This window comes from Cricetulus griseus, chromosome X (assembly GCF_003668045.3).
Source record: "Cricetulus griseus strain 17A/GY chromosome X, alternate assembly CriGri-PICRH-1.0, whole genome shotgun sequence".
NCBI classification, from domain to species: domain Eukaryota; kingdom Metazoa; phylum Chordata; class Mammalia; order Rodentia; family Cricetidae; genus Cricetulus; species Cricetulus griseus.
The window spans coordinates 90,687,252-90,701,467 of NC_048604.1; positions in this window are offsets into that span (position 1 = coordinate 90,687,252).

The window sequence follows — 14,216 nt, forward strand, 5'->3', positions numbered from 1 at the left end:
TTGAGGTCTGGAAGTTTTCTTTCAGCACGCCGATATCTGATCATCTCCTGCCTTCCTTTGCTGTTGTAACCCTTACTTGCTCTAGTTCATGTGTTTCTCTTGTTTCCTTTAATTTTTTATTTTGAAGTAATTCTAAGCTTACTGAATATGTGTTGATATCATTACTCCAATAACTACAAGAATTTGTGCCTGTGTTACATTTTCTAGGCTTTTCAGAGGTAAGCTCCTTGGAGTCATTAAATTTGAGATGTCCAGAGATCAAAATGTTTGGGGGGGGCAGTTAGGTTTGCATATTCTGGATCACGCCCACTAGAATAACTATCCAAGTCTCTGAGGAATGTCTTTTCTTTTGCTATGGACTTTCCTGGACAGACTCTTCCATGGCCTTGCCTGGGCTCCATAATTATCAGAAGATTCGTTTTTTTGTAATGAGAGACTGCATCAGATGGTATCCAACATCTAGGCTGTCCTGTGAGGTGTTGAACTGTTATCACATGGCCTCTCCTAACATTTAGTAAGTGACTTTGTCTTTATTAACTAGTAACATCCTGTATGTAGAAATGAAAGCTGAAAGGCATTTTCTGTTACCCCTCCCACTCTCCCATGACTCAGTGCATTAGTGAGTCACCCATGAGAGCTTATGCAATGTTCTTTTTCAAAGAGCTTTAAAAATAGCACCCATTCTACCTGAGTTAATGCCAATTGTGTCTCTCCTGACATGGATGACCAGGCCCTTCCCTCTGCTTCTGTTTAGAATGCTGGGGCACTTACAGGAGTTTTGTTATATATTTACTGCTAACAATACATTAGATTTCTATGACTCAGAATCAAGAATAGCTTCCTCCTGAAGCAAGAATTTTCCATTTTGGTTGACAGTATATTAGAATAGTGATTGAACCTGGCATTTAGCAAACTTTTATTTCGTTAATGAGTCAACATTTCAAGTTGTTGAATCTTATATGAGGTACTTGGGGATTATAAAAGATCACCAAGTATTACAACCCATTCTAAAGTCGCACAGTTTACTTTTAGAGATGTGTTTGTAATTTACTATAGCGGATTTGAATCTTTATGATAAAGGGAGTTCCTATCACTGAGATGGAAAAGGTGGGGAAAGTAGAAGGAATAAAAATGGCCAAAGTAGAGTTTTTTGTTCCTTGTCTCACTTCAACGTTCCACAAAATTCAATACCCCAATGATTTTTAGGATATTTCATGTGGACCATGACCCCAAGAAGCCAATTATTTGAAAACAGGTTGTCTTAAGCCATCCCTTTTATATTGGTTGTCTGTTGTCACATAGAAAATCACCGCAGATTCAGTTGCTTAAAATAAGACACATTTATTATTGGAGAATCTATAGTTCAAGAGTCTAGGCATGGCTGCCACTGAATCCTTTGCTCATTGTGTCAGCCAAGCTGTCTTTCTACATGGAACAGTCCAAGTCCAAGTTCACTCAAATTATTGACCTTAGCAGTGTCCATCTCTTTGTTAAACAGATTTATTTTCGTTTTTTAATTGGATGTATGCCTTTGGGTTTGTGTGTGTCTGTATCTGAATGTGAGTGCCGGTGCCTGAGAAAGCCAGAAGACATTAGATGCCTTAGAGAAGTGGTTTTCAAGCAGTAGGTCATGACTTCTTTGGATCTTATATCAGATGTTTATATTACAAGTCATAACAGTAGCAAAATTATAGTTATGAAGTGAAAACAATTTTATGGCTGGGGGTCACCACAACATGAGGAACTGTATTTAAGGGTCATAGCACTAGGAAGGTTGAGAACCACTGCCATAGCGCTAGAGTTACAGGTGGTTGTGATCGGCCAAATGAGGGTGCTGGGATCAGAACTCAAGTTTTCTGAAAGAGTAACAAGTACTATTAACTACAAAGTCATCTCACCATGCCCCGTAGTATTCATTTCTTGATTGAAGGCCTTGGCTTCTTGCTGCCTGTTATCTGGAAACTGCCCTCAGCTCTTGCAAGCTGATAAGAGTTTCTAGGGAGAGCCTGTGTTTCCTTGCCATGTGGTCTTACCCAACGTGGCCATTTATAAGCAGAATAGTCTCTTAGGTAACTAACTAGACAGTTAAAAATTCTATTTGAATAAAAACACCCCACATAAAATTCATTATCTTAAATATTTTTAGTTGGGGTTTGTTTTGAGACAAGGTCTTTTTGTGACCTCCTACCTCCTCCTTCCAGGTGCTGGGATTAAAGCTGCTAACCACCATGATGCCCAGCTTTCTATAAGCTCTTTTAGTGCATAGTATAACAATCCAGAGCTTTCTCATCTTGCAAAACTAAAACTCTGTAACCAGTAGTAATGGCTCCCCCTTTTTCCCTTTCCACCCAGCTCCTGTTAGCCATGTTCTACTTTTCATTTCTAAGAGTTTGAACTGCTTTTAACAGACTACATAAGTAGAATCACAGTTTGTCTATTTATTTATTTACTTTGCAACTGGATCATTTTACTTAACATAATGCCCTCAAGGTTCATCATTGTTTTAGCACAGGACAGGATTACCTTACTTTAAAACTGAGTAATATTCCTTCTTATACAGTCCTGTGTTGTCCAGGCTGATCTCAAACTCACGAGAATCCTCCTGCCTTAGCCTCATGCCTATTGGAATCATAAACCATCACACCTGGCTTTAAATTCTTGATATTTTTAATCAAGAAGTGAGATTATTCCATCTCACTCATTTGGCTTTTAATGTTTTGGAGGATTTACCACTGTTTACCATAGTGGCTGCACATTGTATAGTTCCATCAATAGTGTACAAAGGTTTCAATCGTTCCATTTTCTTAACTACCACTTGCTTTTTTCTGATTGTTTCCTATTTGATAATGGCTGTCTACAAGTATAGGTGTGCATGCATTTTCTTCTAGTGCACAGGTTGCCTTTTCATTCTTGATTGTTTCTGTTACTTGAAGTTTTGTAGTTTGATGTATTGCTGTCTCTTTTTTGCTTTTATCTGACACATTAGAGTCTTAAATAATGGGCCGTAATTGTGAGAATGGCAACTTATCACTCATACCTCATTATACTAGTTAAAAGCAAGTCACAATCCCAGTTGCATGAAAAGGAGGGGAGAACACAAAGGCATAAGTACCAGGAGGCAGAATTATGAAGTCTATTATTGAATCTACTGGACCATGTTTTGAAAAGGACGATAATTAGTTAACTTATAACAGATATTTAGTTAAGTCTAGCAGTGTACTTCGAATATGATTTGTATCTATCATCTGTTAATGCTATTAAGAAGGTAGAAACAGGTCAGGGGATGTAGCTCACTGGTAGAGTGCTTGCCTTGTAAACATGAAGCCCTAGTCAAGGTCAGAGGCTAGGGAGATAGTTTAGTCATTAAAGTGTTGGCATTGTGAACATGAATACCTGAGATTGAGCCTCAACACTTATATAAGAGAAAAACTTCACAGGTGGCTTGAACATGTAATGTCAGTGCTGGGGAGGCAGAGACAGAAAAATCACTGCCAGTGAATCTAGCCCAATCAATGAGTCCCATGTACACTGAGAGACAATGAAAACAAGGTGGAGAGTGAGAGGGAAGACAAATGGCATTAACTTTTTCCCACTCTCCAAACATACACCTCTCAGGCAACAAGCAATTTATTTTTTTATTTAATGTTTTATTTAATTTTTACAAATCATAATTTCACATGTCAATCCCTTCTCCCTCTCCCCCCTCCCCCCAACCCCCACCATCCCCTTCCCCCTCCACTCCCCATAGAGGGTAGAGCCCTCCACAGGGGCTCCCCAAATTCCACAACATCATCCTGAGCCAGGCCTAGGCCCTCCCCCATGTGTCCCGGATGAGAGCATCCCTTCAAGTGGGATGGGCTCTCAAAGTCCCCTCTTTTTTTCATTCATTTATTTAGCTCATAAATAAAGTCATGCACAGTTATGATACACAATACAGTATGCAACAAGCAATTTAACTATGAGGTAAAGGTTGATACAGCCCCTTCAAGTGAATCTTGGCAGTCTTATAAAGAAGGGAAGAGATACCACATAGACACAGATAGATAAACATGCATTTATGCCGTAATATAAGGCAGCCTATGGAGTCCCTTGTCAGAACCTGTTGTGTTGTTTGAATTTCCAGCCTCTAAAACTGTCAGCTAAATAAGTCTTTTTTTCTTTATAAAGTAACCTGCCTCTAGTATTTCATTAGCATAATTCCTGTTTTCTGGAGACTTTCAATTCAATAACTGAAGCTCTTGAGATTCTAGTTGTGGTGAAAAGGGATTCAGCCTCCTGGATGAAAACAGGAGCTGTAATTAGAACTATGGAACAGGACAGTTTGTAACCCAGCCAGTGTGACTTATCTCCAGTCAGATCATGCCTCCTGGTGTGATGTCCTAAGGGGAAATTATTGCTCATCCATCAACTCAAGAGATCAAGGCTCCAAGTACTCATAAATATGGAGGAGATCTGAACAGTGCAATCAACCTCCTTAGGCCTCCTAAAATATCAGCACTTTGAATCTGGGTATGGAAGTTACCCAATAAGAAGATCATAGAAAATAATTGCCTGTTAGTACTCAAAGTACAAGACACCCCCACTTTTCCCTGTGGCCTCTGGGTACATGTAACAGATTTCAAAGTTCAGGATCCAGCTTAGCAGTCTTTTTGCAAACTGGCAATTAAGTGTTAAGAGAGAATTCAAGAAAATAGAGGATACTTCAAAGAGAGAAATGCAAGAGAGTAAACTCCACCCAAGCAGCCTCAATTTTGTCTAAGCAACAAGGAGCAGCCTTATGTGTGTTCCCTGGTATACTTGATGTTTGGCAAAGTCTGCTGGCCAGCACAAAAGTTATTGCCTGAGAACTCATTCAGGAAGTAGAATACTTGGATGTGAGTAGTTTCTCATGGAAGGATGATAGTTAGAAGCAGGAAAGAAGACTAAAGCCTTAAAACCAACAAAACTGGAACACTTTAAAGGTCTCCTTCAAAATTTATTGTAGATGCTGTAGCTGAAGAAGAAATATGTGTGTGCAGCATATTCCATTCCTTCGTTCATTCATTTGTAGTAGTGAGATGAAACCCAGTCTTCTTGCCTGCTACAGAAGTGTTTTACTACTGAGCTACACCCATGGCTAGCAAATAGAACATCATCATGCTTGTCATGAGTGACATTCACTGCTTATCACCTTAAAGATATGATTTTATTTATTTATTTATTTATTTATTTATTTATTTATTTATATTTGTTCCTTTCCTTCTTTCCCTCCAAACCTTCCTATATACCCTTCCTTGCTCTTTCTCAAATCCATGGCCTTTTTTATATTAATAACTACTCAGTGCATACACAGACAGACCTTATCTGTCTGTATGTTACTTGTATGCATGTATGCATGCCTTGGTCATGGTGTTCCATTACAGGAATAGAACAGTGACTAAGATAATGCTCTTGTTGATGATCTCGTCTATACCATTGTTTGGAATTCTTCTCCCTCATCTATGCCTATAATTAGGTTTGGTCTTCTCATGTTGTCAAATATTTCCTGTGTGTTTTTTCCTATGTTTTTTTCATATCTCTTGCCTATCTGGTCTAAATTTTCTACTTTACCTTTGAGTCCTGATAGTCTATCTCATGCTTGATTCTTTGCATTTGTGAAGCTTTCAATTTCAGTACATTATCACCTTTTAAAATATTTGTCTAGACTTCTCATATAAATTTAAAATAAAAAATACGGAATTCAACGGTGTGAGGGACCCACTGCTACATGTTGTTTGTGTCTTCCATTCTGTGACATGTCCACCTTATTGATAGTCATTTCCCATAACCTCCAACTGATCTGGGAACTGCCCTCACTAGACGCATGTAATGGGCTCAGGCAGTTTCCCCAACAAAAGACATCCTGGGGAAACTTGCTGTGCCTTTGAGCCAGGTGAGGCTCCAAGTTGCTGAGCATTTCCACAACTCATTTTCCTTGAAATGTAGTGGACAATTTTCCAGCCTATGTGCCTGCTCTGTGATTTTTGGTGTTGACTGTTAACTTTACAGCATCTAGAACCTTGTAAGAGACAAGCTTCTGGGAAAGCCTATGAGGGATGAACTGGTTTGGGCTAAGGACACCCAATCCAAATGTTGGCATCACCATTCTGTGTGCTGGGGTCTTTACTGAAAGAAATGGGGAAAGCTAGCTGAACGTGAGCATTCATTGTAATCTTCTTCCTCACAGTGGATGAAAGATGACTCACTGATTCAAGCACCTCCTGCTAGTCCATCCTGAATATGATGGACTGGACCTCCAAACTGTGAGCCAAAACAAACCCTTCCTTCCATCCTTAACTTGCTTTTGTCAGGTATGTTGTTGCAGCAGTGAAATAAGTAACTAATGCATACTGACCTTAAACTTAGAGTATTGTTGGGAGTGAATATGTCCATGAGATGGTTGTGAGCTGAGGCTGGAGCCCATACTACAAGAATATGAAAATGTCTATGGGAACTCATGCCATGTCTACCTATAAAGAAAATTTCCATGGGGAACTACTCAAGTTGGCTATTGTTAACCACCCCAGACCAGAAGAGAACTTTGGTTGTTCAGAGTTACTTATTTCAGTAATTCAAGTTAATATTGAAGAAGCTGTGAAATGACATGTTATCAGAATGCTTGAAATTCAACACAGCAGTTTTTCTGAGTGTGGTGGCTCACATCTTTGACCCAGCTGTTCACAAGGATGAGGCAAGAGAATCACAAGTTCAAGCCCTGTGTGGATAATTCGATGAGATCCTATCTTCAAGTGAAATATAAACGGGATTGTAGGTGTAGTTCGTTGGTAGAAAACTTGGCTTGTATGTGTGCGCCTGTGGTCAACTCTACTACCACAAAAGCAAAATAAATAAATAAATAAAAGACTATTTCTTCCTGTTTTCTTAATAAAAACATTTTATTATTATTATTATTGTTGTTGTTGTTGTTGTTAATGTTCCTTCTCTCTCTGTCTCTCTCTCCCTCCCTCTTTCTCTCTCTCTCTCTCTCTCTCTCTCTCTCTCTCTCTCTCTCTCTCTCTCTCTCTGTGTGTGTGTGTGTGTGTGTGTGTGTGTGTGTATGTCTATGTGTGTGTTATGTCATAGCACATTTGTGGAGTTTTGAGGACAATTTTGGGGTGTCAGTTGTCTCTTTCTATCGTGTGGGTCCTGGGAACTGAACTCAGCTCCTCAATCTTATGTAGTAAGTGCTTTTACCCACTGAGTCATCTTGTTGGATCTTTTCCAAGTTTCTAAAGGCAAAATTATAAGCAGTCATTTATGAAAACTTATCTTACTTATGCACTAGTCTCTAGTATTTTCCAATCATAATTATTCACTCATATTGGTCATATTTTTAATAATAAAATGTTATCTAGTAGTTGTGAATTAGTTTAAACAGTCCAGAGACTCCATTTTTCAACAGTTAAATCAAGCCCATAGTTCTGTAATACTAATATGATATATATTTTTAAAATTCCCAATTCATGTTGGGGATGTAGCTCCACGGTAAAGTGCTTGCCTAACGTATGTGAAGCCCTGGGCACCATATCCAGCGCAGGAGAAAAAAGAAAAAAAAATTATGTATATGTTGAATAACATGAACCATTAGAAATACATTAATTGTCCTGTAATGTAAATAAAATATATATTAATATAAGAAAAAGTCACCAATTTGAGATGAAAACTATACTACTTACAGTAAAATACCAGCATGTATGTAAACATATAGCATATGCAGTTAAACAGAAGCACATAAAAATAAATACACTTATATAGAAAGCTTAAGCTTGTTTATTAATATCCTGGGAAGAAACTTTCAAACTGTGTTTGATGTTTTATGCATTGATAGATTATGGCAGACATGAAGACATCTGTAAATTTTGCTGTTGTCATTTCCCTCATGAGGTCATCTATGCCTCTGTGCTTGTGTAAAGCTGTCTCAGCTCTGGGTGTCCTACATGTCCGTTTATCAGGTTCTCTGTTTGGCACTTAAGATATCAGAATAATTGCTTTATAGGAAAATTTTTGATGCTATGTAGAGAAGAAGATCATACATTTCTACTCGGCAGCTTCAGAAAAACTAGGAGGTGGATTGTCATTCTAAATAAGGGTAATCTACATGAATATTATTTGGAAGTATAAGGTTTTTGCCCCTTAAATCCTAGCAATCAGTGAAGAGACACATGTCAAAACCAAATCATCCTCTGTTTTGTACAATGTCTGTTGTGGAGACTTCTGTCAGCACAGAAACATGAAACATTCATGATTGATTGTCTTATGTAAATTCTTTGTCAATTCCCCAAGGAAAACTGAAGCTCAGAGATGGCAAAGTACTAGTGTGTGGTCCCACAGTTAAAAGTGGGGTACAGAACTAAATAGACAATTCTCTATAGAGGAATCTAAAATGGCTGAAAGACGCATAAGAAAGTGTTAACATCCTTAGCCGTCAGGGAAATGCAAATCAAAACAACTCTGAGATACCATCTTACTCCTGTAAAAATGGCTAAAATCAAAAACACCAATGACAGTTTATGCTGGAGAGGATGTGGGGATCACTCCTCCACTGCTGGTGGGGGTGCCAACTTGCACAGCCACTTTGGAAATCAGTTTGGTGACTCCTCGGGAAAATAGGAGTCAGTCTACCACAAGATCCAGCAATTCCACTCCTAGGCATATACCAAAAAGAAGCACATTCATACAACAAGGACATCTGTTCAACCATGTTCATAGCAGCACTATTTGTAATAGCCAGAACCTGGAAGCAACCTAGATGCCCCTCAACTGAACAATGGGTAGAGAAAATGTGGTACATTTACACAATGGAGTACTACTCAGAAAAAAAAATGGGATCTTGAAATTGGTAGGAAAATGGATGGAATTAGAAGAAACCATTCTGAGCGAAGTAACCCAGTCACAAAAAGACAAACAGGGTATGTACTCACTCATGAATTTTAGATGTAGAGTAAAGGATTACCAGCCTACAATCCACACTGCCAGAGAAGCTGGTAATCAAGGAGGACCCTAAGAAAGACATACATGGTCCCCTGGAGAAGGGGAAAGGGACAAGATCTCCTGAGCAAATTGGGATCATGGGGGAGGGGGAGGGAGCTAGGAGAAAGATAAAGGGGAAGAGTAGGGGTGAGGAGGACATGAGGGAACAGAAAGGTTGAGTTGGGGGAAGAATAGAAGAAAACAAGAAAGGAGATAGCATAATAGAGGGAGACATTTTAGATTTAAAGAGAAAACAGGCACTAGGGAAATGTCAAGAGATCTACAATGATGACACCAGATAACAATCTAAGCAACAGAGGAGAGGCTACCTTAAATGCCCTCCCCTGATAATGAGATTGATGACTGTCTTAATATGCTATACTATAGCCTTCATCCAGCATCTAGTGGAAGTAGAAGCAGACACCCACAACTAATCACTGAACTGAACTGGAATCCAGTTGCAGAGGACGGGTGATGAGCAAAGGGGTCCAGACCAGGCTGGTGAATCCCACAGAAACAGCTGACCTGAACAATGGGGAGCTCTTGGTCCTAGACTGATAGCTGGGAAACCAGCATGGGACTGATCCAAACCCCGGGAACGTGGGTGTCAGTGAGGAGACCTCAGAAATCTATTGGGCCTCCTGTAGAAGCCCAGTATTAATTCCTAGCATAGGTGTGGACTTTGGGAGCCCATTCCACATAGAGGGATCCTCCCTGAGCCAAGTCACACGGGGGTGGGGGTGGGGGTGGGCCTAGGCCCTATCCCAAAGGATATGACAGACTCTGAAACCCCCCTATGGAAGGCCTCACCCTCCCTGGGGAGCAGAAAGGATATGTGATAGGTAGGGTTTTAGTTGGGGGAGGTGGTAGGGGAGGAGGGGAGGGAGAGGGAACTGGGATTGACATGTAAAACAATCTTGTTTCTAATTCAAATAAAAAATCTGCAAAAAAAGAAGGTGGCGAAATCATAATACAGCTAGTCTCTTGACTTTTACTTAATCAATCTTCTATTACACTCCTGTGCAGTTGCAGCCCTGATATTATATCAAATAAACTTTGTATGTGTCTCAGTGTTTTTTTCTAGGTTTTTTTTTACATGGGGGTACAACTATATAGCTCAGGCTTTAACTTGAGACTCCTGCCTCAGCCTCCCCAGAGCTGATATATCTCACTATGTCCCACATATGCACATTTAGAATAAATCAGGGAGTATGGTTGACAATTACTGTCTCCACAACTCTATCTTTCTAATCCTTCTTCCTCTGCCTTACTTCCCTCCTACCACCACAACACCCCAAAATGAAACTGCTTAGTACAATTTTGCAGTATGAATCATTAATGACTATAACCCAGGCTGAATAGACAGATAATACCAGTAGGACCCTGAAGAGGCTGAAGGAAGCTGCCCTTGACCATATCATTTTACAGTATGAGAAATATGGAGGACACAGGGATCTTAGCTGAAGGGACATCTAGTTGGTGAGTCTAGGCATCATTCTTTCTAAGGGGAGCACTATCCTGACACTGTGAAAATGGTCCATATACTTTATGTTCTTTTAAAAATGATTGTATTCATTATATATACAGTGTTCTGCCTGCATGTGCACCTGCACACCAGAAAAGGGCACCAGATCTCATTATAGATGGTTGTGAGCCACCATGTGGTTGCTGGGAATTTAACTCAGGACCTCTGGAAGAGCAGCCAGTGCTCTCAACCTCTGAGCCATTTCTCCAACCCTACTTAATGGTCTTAATAAATAGAAAGCACATATAAACTTGTCATCCAATGGAAGTGTGAGCGCTCCCACCCAAGCAAGTGAATGAGAACATGCCAACATGGACTCAGGAAGTAGGTTTTGGGAAATGGATCTAAATGTTTTTCCAATGGCTGAAGGAGCAGGGAGTTTTGAGATCAGGCAAACTTAGGTGCAGAACTAAGTGCTGGCAGTGACTGTGATTTTGGACAAGTTTCCTGAATTTTATTACACACACACACACACACACACACACACACACACACACCACAGACACACACACACACACACACACACACACACACACAAACAGACACACACACACACACAAACAGACACACACAAACAGACACACACACACACACACACACACACACACACACACACACACCCTGTGCTACATAGTGACATGTTCAACTTCCTCAGCAATAATAAATATGCAATGATTCTTATTTTGATGTCTGGCAACCAGTGAGTTCTGTCCTAAAGGATGTATGCTTGACAATCGTCACAGAGGTCACATAATCACTGCTATTGCCCTTTACTTGGAGCATTTAGTCTGCCTGGCCAGACATTATGTGAACAAGGTCCAATCAAGAACACATAGCCTAGGATAAATTATTTACAATCCTATCTCACTTTAGAATCAGATCTTATCTATAATGTAATCAACCTTCAACTGAAAGTCACACTTGGAAAAACTTTTAAAGAAAGTTTAGAGAAAAAACAAGGGTATGGGGTATGTTGGTACATTCCTATAAAGGCAACACTTGGGACACAGAAGCAATAGGATGGTGAATTTGAAGACCACCTGGGCTGTATAAATAGCACCAGGCCAGTCAGACTTATTTTGGAGATCCTGTCTCAAATAAACAAGCAAACAAATAAGCAAAACACACCCAAAAAGGACAAAGTAGGAGAATACATTTAAAAGCCCATGATATGGAATACATTAATTCATCCAACTGTTTCCTTTGAGAGTTCCTATCTCCACCAACAATAACAATGAATATATTTAAAAGCCCATGATGTAGAATATATGAATTGATTCAACTTTTTTTCCTCTCTCTCTTGTACTGATTTTTGAGGGTCTACCAAATTTTAGCTTGAGGTAGGAGTAATGCAGTTCTAATGTTAGAATGAGAGCAGGATAGCATAAAGAACAATTTCTGAAACTTTTTTTTTTCAAATCTAGTCCCTGATTCTATCTGTGGTTAAAAAGAGTTACAGATGGTTGTAAGCGGCCTGACATGGGTGCTGGGAATCAAACTCAGGTCCTCTGGAGGAGCAGCAAATGTTCTTAACTGCTGAGCATCTTTCTAGCCCCTTCATTTACTTTTGGTAATATATAATAATGTAACACAATTCACACTCCCAAATCCATTGATGATAAGTCAGCATAGCCAAGAATCCCAAGGAGTACTTAGAGGTGGAGTTTTAGTATAGGGAATTCCATAATTCCACTTCCATTTTGCTCTCTGCCTCCTACTTTGGGGATGGTGTGATGGCTCAGAGATAAAGGTACTTGCTACCAAGCCTTATAACCTGAATGTGATCATTAGGATACATTGGTTGAAGGAGAGATCTAACTACTGGAATTTGTCCTCTGATTTCCACATACATGGCACATGTTTGTACTCTCTCTCTCTCTCTCTCTCTCTCTCTCTCTCTCTCTCTCTCTAAGAGGGAAAAGAAACAGATTGGATAAATAGAAGTGAAGGATTACTGTTGTTACTGGTAAGAAAGGACCAAAAGAAATTCCTAAATCAGTATGTAATTCTGAGGTAATTAAAATGAGTAACAAGTAAATAAGCATTTGCACAAAAAAAGTGTATCAATTTTGCTAATGATAAAATCAGCCACTTCTGAAACTAGCAAATCAAATCAGTTATGTTTACTTGTTTCTAAAAGAGACAATTTGTGTTTAGAACTGCCTACCATCCTGTATAATGTGCAAAGATTTGAAACAGATAACAGATCAGGGGAAGGGAGCCCTGAAATCCTGTGCTGTTACAATTGGAGAGGTTGTGTGGTTTTTGTAATAGAATTGGAACTTAGTAAAATTAGAACACTGCTTGAAAGTGAGACTTAAAACCAACAACCAAAAAGGGGTGTTCAAAACATATCCCAAGCCAGATAAAATATGCATAGAAACTGAATGAATGAATTCCACACCTTAGGAGAGAAGATATGCTAGCTTATAACACTTTAGTTACTATAGCTTAAGCCATTTTCTTTGAACCTAATTAAGAGCCTCAAAGTTGCCAGTTACAGGGCTCATCAGCAATTAAGCATGTTATCAAAAGCCATTATTATTATTAATTTTTGGCACTTTAAAATTATTTTTATACTAGCATAAAAAGTTTTAGATGTTGTGCCATTTTTAATTTTTTGAGACCATATTTCACTATGTAGCCCAGGGTGACTTGAAAACTTTGATCCTCTTGCATAAGCTTCCCAGGTGCTAGAATTTCAGGCACCTACACCACACCAAGATACAGTATCTGGGAAACTTTTTCACTGTTGGGGATTCAAGTATTCTAAACCTGAGCTATCTCCCTAGCCTTGTTCATATTGATTACCAACCTGATCAGATGATGGAATCCTCGGAGATTAGTACACCTTAAGATGTGTCTATGAAAGTATTTCCAGAGATTATTGGACCTTGAAGGCTTTGACCTAATGAATGATTTAATCCACTCATGGACTGAAAATTTGTTATTATGAAGCAGTGGATCTGTGAAGGATGAGGCTGTATTAGAATAAGTGGGCCCCTGGGGACAAGTCCTTGAGTGCTATTTCTGCTTTGCTCTGGCCCCTTCCTGTTCCTGCTGTGATCTCCTTGAATTAAACACCTCTATTACACCATGCCCTGTATGTCACAATGGACAAAACCTCTAAAACCACAAGGAAAATAATCCTTCCTCATTTTAAATTGTCCTGTCACAGCAACAAAAAAGCTAACTAACACACATGCTGAGCGCATACTGTATTACTTTGAGTGCTCCCAGATAAAGGATATTTTTTTAATCCTGGGAAGTAATATGTGTCCTGAAATGCCTCAGAAATCTTCTCTTTATGTATCACTGGATAGTACCAGATAACATAGCTATGCATGACTGCAAGGGAGACAGGGAAAATGAGGATCTGGTAATGATAAACGGAGGTGTGAGGTATCTCGCTTTGTTTCTATTGCTGTGATAAAATAGTCTGACAAAAAGCAGCTTAGAGAAGAAAGGGTTTATTTTAGTTTGCAATTCCAGGTTGTTGCTCATTATAGCAGGAAGTCAAGACAGCAGGATCTTAAAACAGTTTCAACATATCCACAGTCAAGATCAGAGGGAAAGCAATGCATGAATACTTACTATTCAGCTTATTTTCTTCTCTCTTATACAATCCAGCACCCAATCACAAGGAATGTCACGCCCACAGTGGACTAGGCCTTCCCCCATCAATGAACAGAATCAAGATAAT